Source organism: Phalangium opilio, unplaced genomic scaffold (genome assembly GCF_054372755.1).
Source record: "Phalangium opilio isolate 3A_F unplaced genomic scaffold, DU_Popi_V2 ptg000053l_1, whole genome shotgun sequence".
Taxonomy (NCBI): Eukaryota; Metazoa; Arthropoda; class Arachnida; order Opiliones; family Phalangiidae; genus Phalangium; species Phalangium opilio.
Window position 1 is genome coordinate 2,429,994 of NW_028324172.1, and position 18,960 is coordinate 2,448,953.

General features: G+C 45.6%; 4 non-coding genes across 4 annotated transcripts; all 4 read right to left on the minus strand.

Annotated features, from left to right (window-relative positions):
• Nucleotides 1-7,826: 7,826 nt before the first annotated feature.
• Nucleotides 7,827-7,898, minus strand: TRNAC-GCA (transfer RNA cysteine (anticodon GCA)). The gene has a single exon. It is a non-coding gene; the product is annotated as a tRNA-Cys (tRNA).
• A 3,721-nt stretch (nt 7,899-11,619) lies between these two features.
• Nucleotides 11,620-11,691, minus strand: TRNAC-GCA (transfer RNA cysteine (anticodon GCA)). The gene has a single exon. It is a non-coding gene; the product is annotated as a tRNA-Cys (tRNA).
• Nucleotides 11,692-13,651: 1,960 nt separating this feature from the next.
• Nucleotides 13,652-13,723, minus strand: TRNAC-GCA (transfer RNA cysteine (anticodon GCA)). Its single transcript has one exon. It is a non-coding gene; the product is annotated as a tRNA-Cys (tRNA).
• Nucleotides 13,724-15,987: 2,264 nt separating this feature from the next.
• TRNAC-GCA (transfer RNA cysteine (anticodon GCA)) lies at nt 15,988-16,059 on the minus strand. The gene has a single exon. It is a non-coding gene; the product is annotated as a tRNA-Cys (tRNA).
• Between the last annotated feature and the right edge of the window lie 2,901 nt (nt 16,060-18,960).

Here is an 18,960-nt window from a genome sequence, read left to right on the forward strand (position 1 = left end):
ACCGTAATGTCGACTTAACTAAAAAAAACGAAATGATCCGTACTATTACAGGGAGAACTCGGGTTTGAACCAAGCACCTCTCGATCTGCAGTCGAATGCTCTACCACTGAGCTATTCCCCCTTGTTCATAGCCGTAATGTCGATTTAACTAAAATAAACGGAATGATCCGTGCTGTTACAGGGGGAACTCAGGTTTGAACCAAGGACCTCTCGATCTGCAGTCGAATGCTCTACCGCTGTTCAAGGCCGTAATGTCGATTTAACTAAAATAAACGGAATGATCCGTGCTGTTACAGGGGTAACTCAGGTTTGAACCAAGGACCTCTCGATCTGCAGTCGAATGCTCTACCACTAAGCTATTCCCCCTAGTTCAAGGCCGTAATGTTGATTTATCTAAAATAAAGGCAATGATCCGTGCTGTTACAGGGAGAACTCGGGTTTGAACCAAGGACCTCTCAATCTTCAGTCGAATGCTCTACCACTGAACTATTCCCCCTTGTTCATAGCCGTAATGTCGATTTAACTAAAATAAACGGAATGATCCGTGCTGTTACAGGGGGAACTCAGGTTTGAACCAAGGACCTCTCGATCTGCAGTCGAATGCTCTACCTCTGAGCTATTCCCCCTTGTTCATAACCGTAATGTCGATTTAACTAAAATAAACGAAATGATCCGTGCTGTTCAGGGGGAACTCAGGTTTGAACCAAGGACATCTCGATCTGCAGTCGAATGCTCTACCACTAAGCTATTCCCCCTAGTTCAAGGCCGTAATGTTGATTTATCTAAAATAAAGGCAATGATCCGTGCTGTTACAGGGAGAACTCGGGTTTGAACCAAGGACCTCTCGATCTGCAGTCGAATGCTCTACCAAAAATAAACGGAATGATCCGTGCTGTTACAGGGGGAAACCAGGTTTGAACCAAGGACCTCTCGATCTGCAGTCGAATGCTCTACCACTGAGCTCTTCCCCCTAGTTCAAGGCCGTAATGTCGATTTAACTAAAATAAAAGGAATGATCCGTGCTGTTACAGGGGGAACTCGGGTTTAAACCAAGGACCTCTCGATCTGCAGTCGAATGCTCTACCACTGAGCCATTCCCCTTTGTTCATAACCGTAATGTCGACTTAACTAAAATAAACGAAATGATCCGTACTATTACAGGGAGAACTCGGGTTTGAACCAAGGACCTCTCGATCTGCAGTCGAATGCTTTACCATTGAGCTATTCCCCTTTTTTCCTCGCCCTAATGCCGATTTAACTAAAATAGACGGAACGATCCGTGCTGTTATAGCGGAAGCTCGGGTTTGAACCAAGGACCTCTCGATCTGCAGTCGAATGCTCTACCACTGAGCTCTTCCCCCTAGTTGAAGGCCGTAATGTCGATTTAACTAAAATAAAAGGAATGATCCGTGCTGTTACAGGGGGAACTCGGGTTTGCACCAAGGACCTCTCGATCTGCAGTCGAATGCTCTACCGCTGAGCTATTCCCCCTTGTTCATAACCGTAATGTCGATTTAACTAAAATAAACGAAACGATCCGTGCTGTTACAGGGGGAACTCGGGTTTAAACCAAGGACCTCTCGATCTGCAGTCGAATGCTCTACCACTGAGCCATTCCCCTTTGTTCATAACCGTAATGTCGATTTAACTAAAATAAACGAAATGATCCGTACTATCACATGGAGAACTCGGGTTTGAACCAAGGACCTCTCGATCTGCATTCCAATTCTTTACCATTGAGCTATTCCTCTTTTTTCCTCGCCCTAATGTCGATTTAACTAAAATAGACGGAACGATCCGTGCTGTTATAGCGGGAGCTCGGGTTTGAACCAAGGACCTCTCGATCTGCAGTCGAATTCTCTACCACTGAGCTACTCCCCCTTGTTCAAGGCCGTAATGTCGATTTAACTAAAATAAACGGAATGATCCGTGCTGTTACAGGGAGAACTCGGGTTTGAACCAAGGACCTCTCGATCTGCAGCCGAATGCTCTACCACTGAGCTATTCCCCCTTTTTCAAGGCCGTAATGTCGATTTAACTGAAATAACGGAATGATCCGTGCTGTTACAGGGGGAACTCGTGTTTGAACCAAGGACCTCTCGATCTGCAGTCGAATGCTCTACCACTGAGCTCTTCCCCCTAGTTCAAGCCCGTAATGTCGATTTAACTAAAATAAAAGGAATGATCCGTGCTGTTACAGGGGGAACTCGGGTTTAAACCAAGGACCTCTCGATCTGCAGTCGAATGCTCTACCACTGAGCCATTCCCCTTTGTTTATAACCGTAATGTCGACTTAACTAAAATAAACGAAATGATCCGTACTATTACAGGGAGAACTCGGGTTTGAACCAAGCACCTCTCGATCTGCAGTCGAATGCTCTACCACTGAGCTATTCCCCCTTGTTCATAGCCGTAATGTCGATTTAACTAAAATAAACGGAATGATCCGTGCTGTTACAGGGGGAACTCAGGTTTGAACCAAGGACCTCTCGATCTGCAGTCGAATGCTCTACCGCTGTTCAAGGCCGTAATGTCGATTTAACTAAAATAAACGGAATGATCCGTGCTGTTACAGGGGTAACTCAGGTTTGAACCAAGGACCTCTCGATCTGCAGTCGAATGCTCTACCACTAAGCTATTCCCCCTAGTTCAAGGCCGTAATGTTGATTTATCTAAAATAAAGGCAATGATCCGTGCTGTTACAGGGAGAACTCGGGTTTGAACCAAGGACCTCTCAATCTTCAGTCGAATGCTCTACCACTGAACTATTCCCCCTTGTTCATAGCCGTAATGTCGATTTAACTAAAATAAACGGAATGATCCGTGCTGTTACAGGGGGAACTCAGGTTTGAACCAAGGACCTCTCGATCTGCAGTCGAATGCTCTACCTCTGAGCTATTCCCCCTTGTTCATAACCGTAATGTCGATTTAACTAAAATAAACGAAATGATCCGTGCTGTTACAGGGGGAACTCAGGTTTGAACCAAGGACATCTCGATCTGCAGTCGAATGCTCTACCACTAAGCTATTCCCCCTAGTTCAAGGCCGTAATGTTGATTTATCTAAAATAAAGGCAATGATCCGTGCTGTTACAGGGGGAACTCGTGTTTGAACCAAGGACCTCTCGATCTGCAGTCGAATGCTCTACCACTGAGCTCTTCCCCCTAGTTCAAGCCCGTAATGTCGATTTAACTAAAATAAAAGGAATGATCCGTGCTGTTACAGGGGGAACTCGGGTTTAAACCAAGGACCTCTCGATCTGCAGTCGAATGCTCTACCACTGAGCCATTCCCCTTTGTTTATAACCGTAATGTCGACTTAACTAAAATAAACGAAATGATCCGTACTATTACAGGGAGAACTCGGGTTTGAACCAAGCACCTCTCGATCTGCAGTCGAATGCTCTACCACTGAGCTATTCCCCCTTGTTCATAGCCGTAATGTCGATTTAACTAAAATAAACGGAATGATCCGTGCTGTTACAGGGGGAACTCAGGTTTGAACCAAGGACCTCTCGATCTGCAGTCGAATGCTCTACCGCTGTTCAAGGCCGTAATGTCGATTTAACTAAAATAAACGGAATGATCCGTGCTGTTACAGGGGTAACTCAGGTTTGAACCAAGGACCTCTCGATCTGCAGTCGAATGCTCTACCACTAAGCTATTCCCCCTAGTTCAAGGCCGTAATGTTGATTTATCTAAAATAAAGGCAATGATCCGTGCTGTTACAGGGAGAACTCGGGTTTGAACCAAGGACCTCTCAATCTTCAGTCGAATGCTCTACCACTGAACTATTCCCCCTTGTTCATAGCCGTAATGTCGATTTAACTAAAATAAACGGAATGATCCGTGCTGTTACAGGGGGAACTCAGGTTTGAACCAAGGACCTCTCGATCTGCAGTCGAATGCTCTACCTCTGAGCTATTCCCCCTTGTTCATAACCGTAATGTCGATTTAACTAAAATAAACGAAATGATCCGTGCTGTTACAGGGGGAACTCAGGTTTGAACCAAGGACATCTCGATCTGCAGTCGAATGCTCTACCACTGAGCCATTCCCCTTTGTTCATAACCGTAATGTCGACTTAACTAAAATAAACGAAATGATCCGTACTATTACAGGGAGAACTCGGGTTTGAACCAAGGACGTCTCGATCTGCAGTCGAATGCTTTACCATTGAGCTATTCCCCTTTTTTCCTCGCCCTAATGCCGATTTAACTAAAATAGCCGGAACGATCCGTGCTGTTATAGCGGAAGCTCGGGTTTGAACCAAGGACCTCTCGATCTGCAGTCGAATGCTCTACCACTGAGCTCTTCCCCCTAGTTCAAGGCCGTAATGTCGATTTAACTAAAATAAAAGGAATGATCCGTGCTGTTACAGGGGGAACTCGGGTTTAAACCAAGGACCTCTCGATCTGCAGTCGAATGCTCTACCACTGAGCCATTCCCCTTTGTTCATAACCGTAATGTCGACTTAACTAAAATAAACGAAATGATCCGTACTATTACAGGGAGAACTCGGGTTTGAACCAAGGACGTCTCGATCTGCAGTCGAATGCTTTACCATTGAGCTATTCCCCTTTTTTCCTCGCCCTAATGCCGATTTAACTAAAATAGACGGAACGATCCGTGCTGTTATAGCGGAAGCTCGGGTTTGAACCAAGGACCTCTCGATCTGCAGTCGAATGCTCTACCACTGAGCTCTTCCCCCTAGTTGAAGGCCGTAATGTCGATTTAACTAAAATAAAAGGAATGATCCGTGCTGTTACAGGGGGAACTCGGGTTTGCACCAAGGACCTCTCGATCTGCAGTCGAATGCTCTACCGCTGAGCTATTCCCCCTTGTTCATAACCGTAATGTCGATTTAACTAAAATAAACGAAACGATCCGTGCTGTTACAGGGGGAACTCGGGTTTAAACCAAGGACCTCTCGATCTGCAGTCGAATGCTCTACCACTGAGCCATTCCCCTTTGTTCATAACCGTAATGTCGATTTAACTAAAATAAACGAAATGATCCGTACTATCACATGGAGAACTCGGGTTTGAACCAAGGACCTCTCGATCTGCATTCCAATTCTTTACCATTGAGCTATTCCTCTTTTTTCCTCGCCCTAATGTCGATTTAACTAAAATAGACGGAACGATCCGTGCTGTTATAGCGGGAGCTCGGGTTTGAACCAAGGACCTCTCGATCTGCAGTCGAATTCTCTACCACTGAGCTACTCCCCCTTGTTCAAGGCCGTAATGTCGATTTAACTAAAATAAACGGAATGATCCGTGCTGTTACAGGGAGAACTCGGGTTTGAACCAAGGACCTCTCGATCTGCAGCCGAATGCTCTACCACTGAGCTATTCCCCCTTTTTCAAGGCCGTAATGTCGATTTAACTGAAATAACGGAATGATCCGTGCTGTTACAGGGGGAACTCGTGTTTGAACCAAGGACCTCTCGATCTGCAGTCGAATGCTCTACCACTGAGCTCTTCCCCCTAGTTCAAGCCCGTAATGTCGATTTAACTAAAATAAAAGGAATGATCCGTGCTGTTACAGGGGGAACTCGGGTTTAAACCAAGGACCTCTCGATCTGCAGTCGAATGCTCTACCACTGAGCCATTCCCCTTTGTTTATAACCGTAATGTCGACTTAACTAAAATAAACGAAATGATCCGTACTATTACAGGGAGAACTCGGGTTTGAACCAAGCACCTCTCGATCTGCAGTCGAATGCTCTACCACTGAGCTATTCCCCCTTGTTCATAGCCGTAATGTCGATTTAACTAAAATAAACGGAATGATCCGTGCTGTTACAGGGGGAACTCAGGTTTGAACCAAGGACCTCTCGATCTGCAGTCGAATGCTCTACCGCTGTTCAAGGCCGTAATGTCGATTTAACTAAAATAAACGGAATGATCCGTGCTGTTACAGGGGTAACTCAGGTTTGAACCAAGGACCTCTCGATCTGCAGTCGAATGCTCTACCACTAAGCTATTCCCCCTAGTTCAAGGCCGTAATGTTGATTTATCTAAAATAAAGGCAATGATCCGTGCTGTTACAGGGAGAACTCGGGTTTGAACCAAGGACCTCTCAATCTTCAGTCGAATGCTCTACCACTGAACTATTCCCCCTTGTTCATAGCCGTAATGTCGATTTAACTAAAATAAACGGAATGATCCGTGCTGTTACAGGGGGAACTCAGGTTTGAACCAAGGACCTCTCGATCTGCAGTCGAATGCTCTACCTCTGAGCTATTCCCCCTTGTTCATAACCGTAATGTCGATTTAACTAAAATAAACGAAATGATCCGTGCTGTTACAGGGGGAACTCAGGTTTGAACCAAGGACATCTCGATCTGCAGTCGAATGCTCTACCACTAAGCTATTCCCCCTAGTTCAAGGCCGTAATGTTGATTTATCTAAAATAAAGGCAATGATCCGTGCTGTTACAGGGAGAACTCGGGTTTGAACCAAGGACCTCTCGATCTGCAGTCGAATGCTCTACCAAAAATAAACGGAATGATCCGTGCTGTTACAGGGGGAAACCAGGTTTGAACCAAGGACCTCTCGATCTGCAGTCGAATGCTCTACCACTGAGCTCTTCCCCCTAGTTCAAGGCCGTAATGTCGATTTAACTAAAATAAAAGGAATGATCCGTGCTGTTACAGGGGGAACTCGGGTTTAAACCAAGGACCTCTCGATCTGCAGTCGAATGCTCTACCACTGAGCCATTTCCCTTTGTTCATAACCGTAATGTCGACTTAACTAAAATAAACGAAATGATCCGTACTATTACAGGGAGAACTCGGGTTTGAACCAAGGACCTCTCGATCTGCAGTCGAATGCTTTACCATTGAGCTATTCCCCTTTTTTTCTCGCCCTAATGTCGATTTAACTAAAATAGACGGAACGATCCGTGCTGTTATAGCGGGAACTCGGGTTTGAACCAAGGATCTCTCGATCTGCAGTCGAATGCTCTACCACTGAGCTATTCCCCCTTGTTCAAGGCCGTAATGTCGATTTAACTAAAATAAACGGAATGATCCGTGCTGTTACAGGGAGAACTCGGGTTTGAACCAAGGACCTCTCGACCTGCAGTCGAATGCTCTACCAAGGAGCTATTCCCCCTCTTTCAAGGCCGTAATGTCGATTTAACTAAAATAAACGGAATGATCCGCGCTGTTACAGGGGGAACTCAGGTTTGAACCAAGGACCTCTCGATCTGCAATCGAATTTTCTACCGCTGAGCTATTCGCCCTTGTTCATAACCGTATGTCGATTTAACTAAAATAAACGAAATGATCCGTGCTGTTACAGGGGAACTCGGGTTTAAACCAAGGACCTCTCGATCTGCAGTCGAATGCTCTACCACTGAGCCATTCCCCTTTGTTCAAGGCCGTTATGTTGATTTATCTAAAATAAAGGCAATGATCCGTGCTGTTACAGGGAGAACTCGGGTTTGAACCAAGGACCTCTTAATCTTCAGTCGAATGCTCTACCACTGAGCTATTCCCCCTTGTTCATAGCCGTAATGTCGATTTAACTAAAATAAACGGAATGATCCGTGCTGTTACAGGGGGAACTCAGGTTTGAACCAAGGACCACTCGATCTGCAGTCGAATGCTCTACCTCTGAGCTATTCCCCCTTGTTCATAACCGTAATGTCGATTTAACTAAAATAAACGAAATGATCCGTGCCGTTACAGGGGGAACTCAGGTTTGAACCAAGGACCTCTCGATCTGCAGTCGAATGCTCTACCACTAAGCTATTCCCCCTAGTTCAAGGCCGTAATGTTGATTTATCTAAAATAAAGGCAATGATCCGTGCTGTTACAGGGAGAACTCGGGTTTGAACCAAGGACCTCTCGATCTGCAGTCGAATGCTCAACCACTGAGCTATTCCCCCTAGTTCAAGGCCGTAATGTTGATTTAACTAAAATAAAGGCAATGATCCGTGCTGTTACAGGGAGAACTCGGGTTTGAACCAAGGACCTCTCAATCTGCAGTCGAATGCTCTACCAAAAATAAACGGAATGATCCGTGCTGTTACAGGGGGAAACCAGGTTTGAACCAAGGACCTCTCGATCTGCAGTCGAATGATCTACCACTGAGCTATTGCCCCTTGTTCAAGGCCGTAATGTCGATTTAACTAAAATAAACGGAATGATCCGTGCTGTTACAGGGGGAACTCAGGTTTGAACCAAGGACCTCTCGATCTGCAGTCGAATGCTCAACCACTGAGCTGTTCCCCCTTTTTCAAGGCCGTAATGTCGATTTAACTGAAATAACGGAATGATCCGTGCTGTTACAGGGGGAACTCGGGTTTGAACCAAGGATCTCTCGATCTGCAGTCGAATGCTTTACCATTGAGCTATTCCCCTTTTTTCCTCGCCCTAATGCCGATTTAACTAAAATAGACGGAACGATCCGTGCTGTTATAGCGGAAGCTCGGGTTTGAACCAAGGATCTCTCGATCTGCAGTCGAATGCTCTACCACTGAGCTCTTCCCCCTAGTTGAAGGCCGTAATGTCGATTTAACTAAAATAAAAGGAATGATCCGTGCTGTTACAGGGGGAACTCGGGTTTGCACCAAGGACCTCTCGATCTGCAGTCGAATGCTCTACCGCTGAGCTATTCCCCCTTGTTCATAACCGTAATGTCGATTTAACTAAAATAAACGAAACGATCCGTGCTGTTACAGGGGGAACTCGGGTTTAAACCAAGGACCTCTCGATCTGCAGTCGAATGCTCTACCACTGAGCCATTCCCCTTTGTTCATAACCGTAATGTCGATTTAACTAAAATAAACGAAATGATCCGTACTATCTCATGGAGAACTCGGGTTTGAACCAAGGACCTCTCGATCTGCATTCCAATTCTTTACCATTGAGCTATTCCTCTTTTTTCCTCGCCCTAATGTCGATTTAACTAAAATAGACGGAACGATCCGTGCTGTTATAGCGGGAGCTCGGGTTTGAACCAAGGACCTCTCGATCTGCAGTCGAATTCTCTACCACTGAGCTACTCCCCCTTGTTCAAGGCCGTAATGTCGATTTAACTAAAATAAACGGAATGATCCGTGCTGTTACAGGGAGAACTCGGGTTTGAACCAAGGACCTCTCGATCTGCAGCCGAATGCTCTACCACTGAGCTATTCCCCCTTTTTCAAGGCCGTAATGTCGATTTAACTGAAATAACGGAATGATCCGTGCTGTTACAGGGGGAACTCGTGTTTGAACCAAGGACCTCTCGATCTGCAGTCGAATGCTCTACCACTGAGCTCTTCCCCCTAGTTCAAGCCCGTAATGTCGATTTAACTAAAATAAAAGGAATGATCCGTGCTGTTACAGGGGGAACTCGGGTTTAAACCAAGGACCTCTCGATCTGCAGTCGAATGCTCTACCACTGAGCCATTCCCCTTTGTTTATAACCGTAATGTCGACTTAACTAAAATAAACGAAATGATCCGTACTATTACAGGGAGAACTCAGGTTTGAACCAAGCACCTCTCGATCTGCAGTCGAATGCTCTACCACTGAGCTATTCCCCCTTGTTCATAGCCGTAATGTCGATTTAACTAAAATAAACGGAATGATCCGTGCTGTTACAGGGGGAACTCAGGTTTGAACCAAGGACCTCTCGATCTGCAGTCGAATGCTCTACCGCTGTTCAAGGCCGTAATGTCGATTTAACTAAAATAAACGGAATGATCCGTGCTGTTACAGGGGTAACTCAGGTTTGAACCAAGGACCTCTCGATCTGCAGTCGAATGCTCTACCACTAAGCTATTCCCCCTAGTTCAAGGCCGTAATGTTGATTTATCTAAAATAAAGGCAATGATCCGTGCTGTTACAGGGAGAACTCGGGTTTGAACCAAGGACCTCTCAATCTTCAGTCGAATGCTCTACCACTGAACTATTCCCCCTTGTTCATAGCCGTAATGTCGATTTAACTAAAATAAACGGAATGATCCGTGCTGTTACAGGGGGAACTCAGGTTTGAACCAAGGACCTCTCGATCTGCAGTCGAATGCTCTACCTCTGAGCTATTCCCCCTTGTTCATAACCGTAATGTCGATTTAACTAAAATAAACGAAATGATCCGTGCTGTTACAGGGGGAACTCAGGTTTGAACCAAGGACATCTCGATCTGCAGTCGAATGCTCTACCACTAAGCTATTCCCCCTAGTTCAAGGCCGTAATGTTGATTTATCTAAAATAAAGGCAATGATCCGTGCTGTTACAGGGAGAACTCGGGTTTGAACCAAGGACCTCTCGATCTGCAGTCGAATGCTCTACCAAAAATAAACGGAATGATCCGTGCTGTTACAGGGGGAAACCAGGTTTGAACCAAGGACCTCTCGATCTGCAGTCGAATGCTCTACCACTGAGCTCTTCCCCCTAGTTCAAGGCCGTAATGTCGATTTAACTAAAATAAAAGGAATGATCCGTGCTGTTACAGGGGGAACTCGGGTTTAAACCAAGGACCTCTCGATCTGCAGTCGAATGCTCTACCACTGAGCCATTCCCCTTTGTTCATAACCGTAATGTCGACTTAACTAAAATAAACGAAATGATCCGTACTATTACAGGGAGAACTCGGGTTTGAACCAAGGACCTCTCGATCTGCAGTCGAATGCTTTACCATTGAGCTATTCCCCTTTTTTTCTCGCCCTAATGTCGATTTAACTAAAATAGACGGAACGATCCGTGCTGTTATAGCGGGAACTCGGGTTTGAACCAAGGATCTCTCGATCTGCAGTCGAATGCTCTACCACTGAGCTATTCCCCCTTGTTCAAGGCCGTAATGTCGATTTAACTAAAATAAACGGAATGATCCGTGCTGTTACAGGGAGAACTCGGGTTTGAACCAAGGACCTCTCGACCTGCAGTCGAATGCTCTACCAAGGAGCTATTCCCCCTCTTTCAAGGCCGTAATGTCGAATTAACTAAAATAAACGGAATGATCCGCGCTGTTACAGGGGGAACTCAGGTTTGAACCAAGGACCTCTCGATCTGCAATCGAATTTTCTACCGCTGAGCTATTCGCCCTTGTTCATAACCGTATGTCGATTTAACTAAAATAAACGAAATGATCCGTGCTGTTACAGGGGAACTCGGGTTTAAACCAAGGACCTCTCGATCTGCAGTCGAATGCTCTACCACTGAGCCATTCCCCTTTGTTCAAGGCCGTTATGTTGATTTATCTAAAATAAAGGCAATGATCCGTGCTGTTACAGGGAGAACTCGGGTTTGAACCAAGGACCTCTCAATCTTCAGTCGAATGCTCTACCACTGAGCTATTCCCCCTTGTTCATAGCCGTAATGTCGATTTAACTAAAATAAACGGAATGATCCGTGCTGTTACAGGGGGAACTCAGGTTTGAACCAAGGACCACTCGATCTGCAGTCGAATGCTCTACCTCTGAGCTATTCCCCCTTGTTCATAACCGTAATGTCGATTTAACTAAAATAAACGAAATGATCCGTGCCGTTACAGGGGGAACTCAGGTTTGAACCAAGGACCTCTCGATCTGCAGTCGAATGCTCTACCACTAAGCTATTCCCCCTAGTTCAAGGCCGTAATGTTGATTTATCTAAAATAAAGGCAATGATCCGTGGTGTTACAGGGAGAACTCGGGTTTGAACCAAGGACCTCTCGATCTGCAGTCGAATGCTCAACCACTGAGCTATTCCCCCTAGTTCAAGGCCGTAATGTTGATTTAACTAAAATAAAGGCAATGATCCGTGCTGTTACAGGGAGAACTCGGGTTTGAACCAAGGACCTCTCAATCTGCAGTCGAATGCTCTACCAAAAATAAACGGAATGATCCGTGCTGTTACAGGGGGAAACCAGGTTTGAACCAAGGACCTCTCGATCTGCAGTCGAATGATCTACCACTGAGCTATTGCCCCTTGTTCAAGGCCGTAATGTCGATTTAACTAAAATAAACGGAATGATCCGTGCTGTTACAGGGGGAACTCAGGTTTGAACCAAGGACCTCTCGATCTGCAGTCGAATGCTCAACCACTGAGCTGTTCCCCCTTTTTCAAGGCCGTAATGTCGATTTAACTGAAATAACGGAATGATCCGTGCTGTTACAGGGGGAACTCGGGTTTGAACCAAGGACCTCTCGATTTGCAGTCGAATGCTCTACCACTGACCTATTCCCCCTTGTTCAAGGCCGTAATGTCGATTTAAGTAAAATAAACGGAATGATCCGTGATGTTACAGGGGGAACTCGGGTTTAAACCAAGGACCTCTCGATCTGCAGTCGAATGCTCAACCACTGAGCTATTCCCTCTAGTTCAAGGCCGTAATGTTGATTTAACTAAAATAAAGGCAATGATCCGTGCTGTTACAGGGAGAACTCGGGTTTGAACCAAGGACCTCTCAATCTGCAGTCGAATGCTCTACCCAAAAATAAACGGAATGATCCGTGCTGTTACAGGGGGAAACCAGGTTTGAACCAAGGACCTCTCGATCTGCAGTCGAATGCTCTACCACTGAGCTCTTCCCCCTAGTTCAAGGCCGTAATGTCGATTTAACTAAAATAAAAGGAATGATCCGTGCTGTTACAGGGGGAACTCGGGTTTGCACCAAGGACCTCTCGATCTGCAGTCGAATGCTCTACCTTTTGAGCTATTCCCCCTTGTTCATAACCGTAATGTCGATTTAACTAAAATAAACGAAATGATCCGTGCTGTTACAGGGGGAACTCGGGTTTAAACAAAGGACCTCTCGATCTGCAGTCGAATGCTCTACCACTGAGCTATTCCCCCTAGTTCAAGGCCGTAATGTTGATTTAACTAAAATAAAGGCAATGATCCGTGCTGTTAAGGCTCGTTTACATGTGCGCGAGAATTAAGCTTAAAGCGGAGAGTAGAAGTTGAAAGTCGAATCTTTTTCTCGCGCCTAAAAAAATCGCGTCTGCCAAAAGCGTTTTTTCCGCTGCTCCACCCGCTCCTTCGTTTACATACGAGCTGGGCGGAAGCATGAGCCTAGATTGCAGAGTTGCCTTTCAGTCGGAAGTAAACAACTAAAATGGCGTCGACTGTCGTTACTTTGCTTCTGGTTAAAAAGAAACTATTGCTTTTGAAAAACATTCGACATTTATAACAAAAATAGAATGGAACGTCGTTGGTGGGTACATCCTATATGGAGATATAGAAACAAAGAAGGCTATTTTCGCCTTTCGGATTAACCTTATTTGATATAATTTATCTCTACTTGGGCTTGAGAATAATGTTTTTTTAATTGTCTAGCTTGAAAGGATGAGGCAAAGTGATTACACGTATTTCAAAAATTTTATCTTGTCCTTTTCTTTCTTTTAAAGACATTCTCAATGGTGGTACCTAAGCCTATTTCGCGAGATAAACAAACGCAAAAATATCAAACGATATTCGGTCTTTGGCTATTATTGGCTTGGAAAATCACGTGACTCTTTGCGACAAGCAAACATGAGCTGAAAAATCTACCACGGCAGATCTGAGCTTATTCGGAACACCCGCTTCATCTATGAGCAACAAGCGCGACTTAAAAAGTTCTCGCTTTCTTGTAAACGGTACGCCTAGGGAACGCAAACCCCAATACGCCTCATCTCTCAGCTTTACGCTTCGACTTTTTCCATTTCTCGCCCACATGTAAACGAGCCTTTACAGGGAGAACTCGGGTTTGAACCAAGGACCTCTCAATCTGCAGTCGAATGCTCTACCACTGAGCTATTCCCCCTTGTTCAAGGCCGTAATGTCGATTTAACTGAAATAACGGAATGATCCGTGCTGTTACAGGGGGAACTCGTGTTTGAACCAAGGACCTCTCGATCTGCAGTCCAATGCTCTACCACTGAGCTATTCCCCCTTGTTCAAGGCCGTAATGTCGATTTAACTAAAATAAACGGAATGATCCGTGCTGTTACAGGGAGAACTCGGGTTTGAACCAAGGACCTCTCGATCTGCAGCCGAATGCTCTACCACTGAGCTATTCCCCCTTTTTCAAGGCCGTAATGTCGATTTAACTGAAATAACGGAATGATCCGTGCTGTTACAGGGGGAACTCGTGTTTGAACCAAGGACCTCTCGATCTGCAGTCCAATGCTCTACCACTGGGCTATTCCCCCTTGTTCAAGGCCGTAATGTCGATTTAACTAAAATAAACGGAATGATCCGTGCTGTTACAGGGGGAACTCAGGTTTGAACCAAGGACCTCTCGATCTGCAGTCGAATGCTCTACCGCTGAGCTATTCCCCCTTGTTCATAACCGTAATGTCGATTTAACTAAAATAAACGAAATGATCCGTGCTGTTACAGGCGGAACTCGGGTTTAAACCAAGGACCTCTCGATCTGCAGTCGAATGCTCTACCACTGAGCCATTCCCCTTTGTTCATAACCGTAATGTCGATTTAACTAAAATAAACGAAATGATCCGTACTATTACATGGAGAACTCGGGTTTGAACCAAGGACCTCTCGATCTGCAGTCGAATGCTTTACCATTGAGCTATTCCCCTTTTTTCCTCGCCCTAATGTCGATTTAACTAAAATTGACGGAACGATCCGTGCTGTTATAGCGGGAGCTCGGGTTTGAACCAAGCACCTCTCGATCTGCAGCCGAATGCTCTACCACTGAGCTATTCCCCCTTTTTCAAGGCCGTAATGTCGATTTAACTGAAATAACGGAATGATCTGTGCTGTTACAGGGGGAACTCGTGTTTGAACCAAGGACCTCTCGATCTGCAGTCCAATGCTCTACCACTGAGCTATTCCCCCTAGTTCAAGGCCGTAATGTTGATTTAACTAAAATAAAGGCAATGATCCGTGCTGTTACAGGGAGAACTCGGGTTTGAACCAAGGACCTCTCGATCTGCAGTCGAATTCTCTACCACTGAGCTATTCCCCCTTTTTCAAGGCCGTAATGTCGATTTAACTGAAATAACGGAATGATCCGTGCTGTTACAGGGGGAACTCGTGTTTGAACCAAGGACCTCTCGATCTGCAGTCCAATGCTCTACCACTGGGCTATTCCCCCTTGTTCAAGGCCGTAATGTCGATTTAACTAAAATAAACGGAATGATCCGTGCTGTTACAGGGGGAACTCAGGTTTGAACCAAGGACCTCTCGATCTGCAGTCGAATGCTCTACCACTGAGCTATTCCCCCTAGTTCCAGGCCGTAATGTTGATTTAACTAAAATAAAGGCAATGATCCGTGCTGTTACAGGGAGAACTCGGGTTTGAACCAAGCACCTCTCGATCTGCAGTCGAATGCTCTACCACTGAGCTATTCCACCTAGTTCAAGGCCGTAATGTTGATTTAACTATAATAAAGGCAATGATCCGTGCTGTTACAGGGATAACACGGGTTTGAACCAAGAACTTCTCGATCTGCAGTCCAATGCTCTACCACTGAGCTATTCCCCTTTGTTCATAACCGTAATGTCGATTTAACTTAAATAAACGAAATAATCCGTACTATTACATGGAGAACTCGGGTTTGAACCAAGGACCTCTCGATCTGCAGTCGAATGCTTTACCATTGAGCTATTCCCCTTTTTTCCTCGCCCTAATGCCGATTTAACTAAAATAGACGGAACGATCCGTGCTGTTATAGCGGGAGCTCGGGTTTGAACCAAGGACCTCTCGATCTGCAGTCGAATGCTCTACCACTGAGCTCTTCCCCCTAGTTGAAGGCCGTAATGTCGATTTAACTAAAATAAAAGGAATGATCCGTGCTGTTACAGGGGGAACTCGGGTTTGCACCAAGGACCTCTCGATCTGCAGTCGAATGCTCTACCGCTGAGCTATTCCCCTTTTTTCCTCGCCCTAATGCCGATTTAACTAAAATAGACGGAACGATCCGTGCTGTTATAGCGGGAGCTCGGGTTTGAACCAAGGACCTCTCGATCTGCAGTCGAATGCTCTACCACTGAGCTATTCCCCCTAGTTCAAGGCCGTAATGTTGATTTAACTAAAATAAAGGCAATGATCCGTGCTGTTACAGGGAGAACTCGGGTTTGAACCAAGGACCTCTCAATCTGCAGTCGAATGCTCTACCACTGAGCTATTCCCCCTTGTTCATAGCCGTAATGTCGATTTAACTAAAATAAACGGAATGATCCGTGCTGTTACAGGGGGACCTCAGGTTTGAACCAAGGACCTCTCGATCTGCAGTCGAATGCTCTACCGCTGAGCTATTCCCCCTTGTTCATAACCGTAATGTCGATTTAACTAAAATAAACGAAACGATCCGTGCTGTTACAGGGGGAACTCGGGTTTAAACCAAGGACCTCTCGATCTGCAGTCGAATGCTCTACCACTGAGCCATTCCCCTTTGTTCATAACCGTAATGTCGATTTAACTAAAATAAACTAAATGATCCGTACTATTACATGGAGAACTCGGGTTTGAACCAAGGACCTCTCGATCTGCAGTCGAATGCTTTACCATTGAGCTATTCCTCTTTTTTCCTTGCCCTAATGTCGATTTAACTAAAATAGACGGAAGGATCCGTACTGTTATAGCGGGAGCTCGGGTTTGAACCAAGGACCTCTCGATCTGCAGTCGAATTCTCTACCCCTGAGCTATTCCCCCTTGTTCAAGGCCGTAATGTCGATTTAACTGAAATAACGGAATGATCCGTGCTGTTACAGGGGGAACTCGTGTTTGAACCAAGGACCTCTCGATCTGCAGTCCAATGCTCTACCACTGAGCTATTCCCCCTTGTTCAAGGCCGTAATGTCGATTTAACTAAAATAAACGGAATGATCCGTGCTGTTACAGGGAGAACTCGGGTTTGAACCAAGGACCTCTCGATCTGCAGCCGAATGCTCTACCACTGAGCTATTCCCCCTTTTTCAAGGCCGTAATGTCGATTTAACTGAAATAACGGAATGATCCGTGCTGTTACCGGGGGAACTCGTGTTTGAACCAAGGACCTCTCGATCTGGAGTCCAATGCTCTACCACTGGGCTATTCCCCCTTGTTCAAGGCCGTAATGTCGATTTAACTAAAATAAACGGAATGATCCGTGCTGTTACAGGGGGAACTCAGGTTTGAACCAAGGACCTCTCGATCTGCAGTCGAATGCTCTACCACTGAGCTATTCCCCCTAGTTCCAGGCCGTAATGTTGATGTAACTAAAATAAAGGCAATGATCCTTGCTGTTACAGGGAGAACTCGGGTTTGAACCAAGCACCTCTCGATCTGCAGTCGAATGCTCTACCACTGAGCTATTCCCCCTAGTTCAAGGCCGTAATGTTGATTTAACTAAAATAAAGGCAATGATCCGTGCTGTTACAGGGATAACACGGGTTTGAACCAAGAACTTCTCGATCTGCAGTCCAATGCTCTACCACTGAGCTATTCCCCTTTGTTCATAACCGTAATGTCGATTTAACTTAAATAAACGAAATAATCCGTACTATTACATGGAGAACTCGGGTTTGAACCAAGGACCTCTCGATCTGCAGTCGAATGCTTTACCATTGAGCTATTCCCCTTTTTTCCTCGCCCTAATGCCGATTTAACTAAAATAGACGGAACGATCCGTGCTGTTATAGCGGGAGCTCGGGTTTGAACCAAGGACCTCTCGATCTGCAGTCGAATGCTCTACCACTGAGCTCTTCCCCCTAGTTGAAGGCCGTAATGTCGATTTAACTAAAATAAAAGGAATGATCCGTGCTGTTACAGGGGGAACTCGGGTTTGCAACAAGGACCTCTCGATCTGCAGTCGAATGCTCTACCGCTGAGCTATTCCCCTTTTTTCCTCGCCCTAATGCCGATTTAACTAAAATAGACGGAACGATCCGTGCTGTTATAGCGGGAGCTCGGGTTTGAACCAAGGACCTCTCGGTCTGCAGTCGAATGCTCTACCACTGAGCTCTTCCCCCTAGTTGAAGGCCGTAATGTCGATTTAGCTAAAATAAAAGGAATGATCCGTGCTGTTACAGGGGGAACTCGGGTTTGCACCAAGGACCTCTCGATCTGCAGTCGAATGCTCTACCGCTGAGCTATTCCCCCTTGTTCATAGCCGTAATGTCGATTTAACTAAAATAAACGGAATGATCCGTGCTGTTACAGGGGGAACTCAGGTTTGAACCAAGGACCTCTCGATCTGCAGTCGAATGCTCTACCGCTGAGCTATTCCCCCTTGTTCATAACCGTAATGTCGATTTAACTAAAATAAACGAAACGATCCGTGCTGTTACAGGGGGAACTCGGGTTTAAACCAAGGACCTCTCGATCTGCAGTCGAATGCTCTACCACTGAGCCATTCCCCTTTGTTCATAACCGTAATGTCGATTTAACTAAAATAAACGAAATGATCCGTACTATTACATGGAGAACTCGGGTTTGAACCAAGGACCTCTCGATCTGCAGTCGAATGCTTTACCATTGAGCTATTCCTCTTTTTTCCTCGCCCTAATGTCGATTTAACTAAAATAGACGGAACGATCCGTGCTGTTATAGCGGGAGCTCGGGTTTGAACCAAGGACCTCTCGATCTGCAGTCGAATTCTCTACCACTGAGCTATTCCCCCTTGTTCAAGGCCGTAATGTCGATTTAACTAAAATAAACGGAATGATCCGTGCTGTTACAGGGAGAACTCGGGTTTGAACCAAGGACCTCTCGATCTGCAGCCGAATGCTCTACCACTGAGCTATTCCCCCTTTTTCAAGGCCGTAATGTCGATTTAACTGAAATAACGGAATGATCCGTGCTGTTACAGGGGGAACTCGTGTTTGAACCAAGGACCTCTCGATCTGCAGTCGAATGCTCTACCACTGAGCTCTTCCCCCTAGTTCAAGCCCGTAATGTCGATTTAACTAAAATAAAAGGAATGGTCCGTGCTGTTACAGGGGGAACTCGGGTTTAAACCAAGGACCTCTCGATCTGCAGTCGAATGCTCTACCACTGAGCCATTCCCCTTTGTTCATAACCGTAATGTCGACTTAACTAAAATAAACGAAATG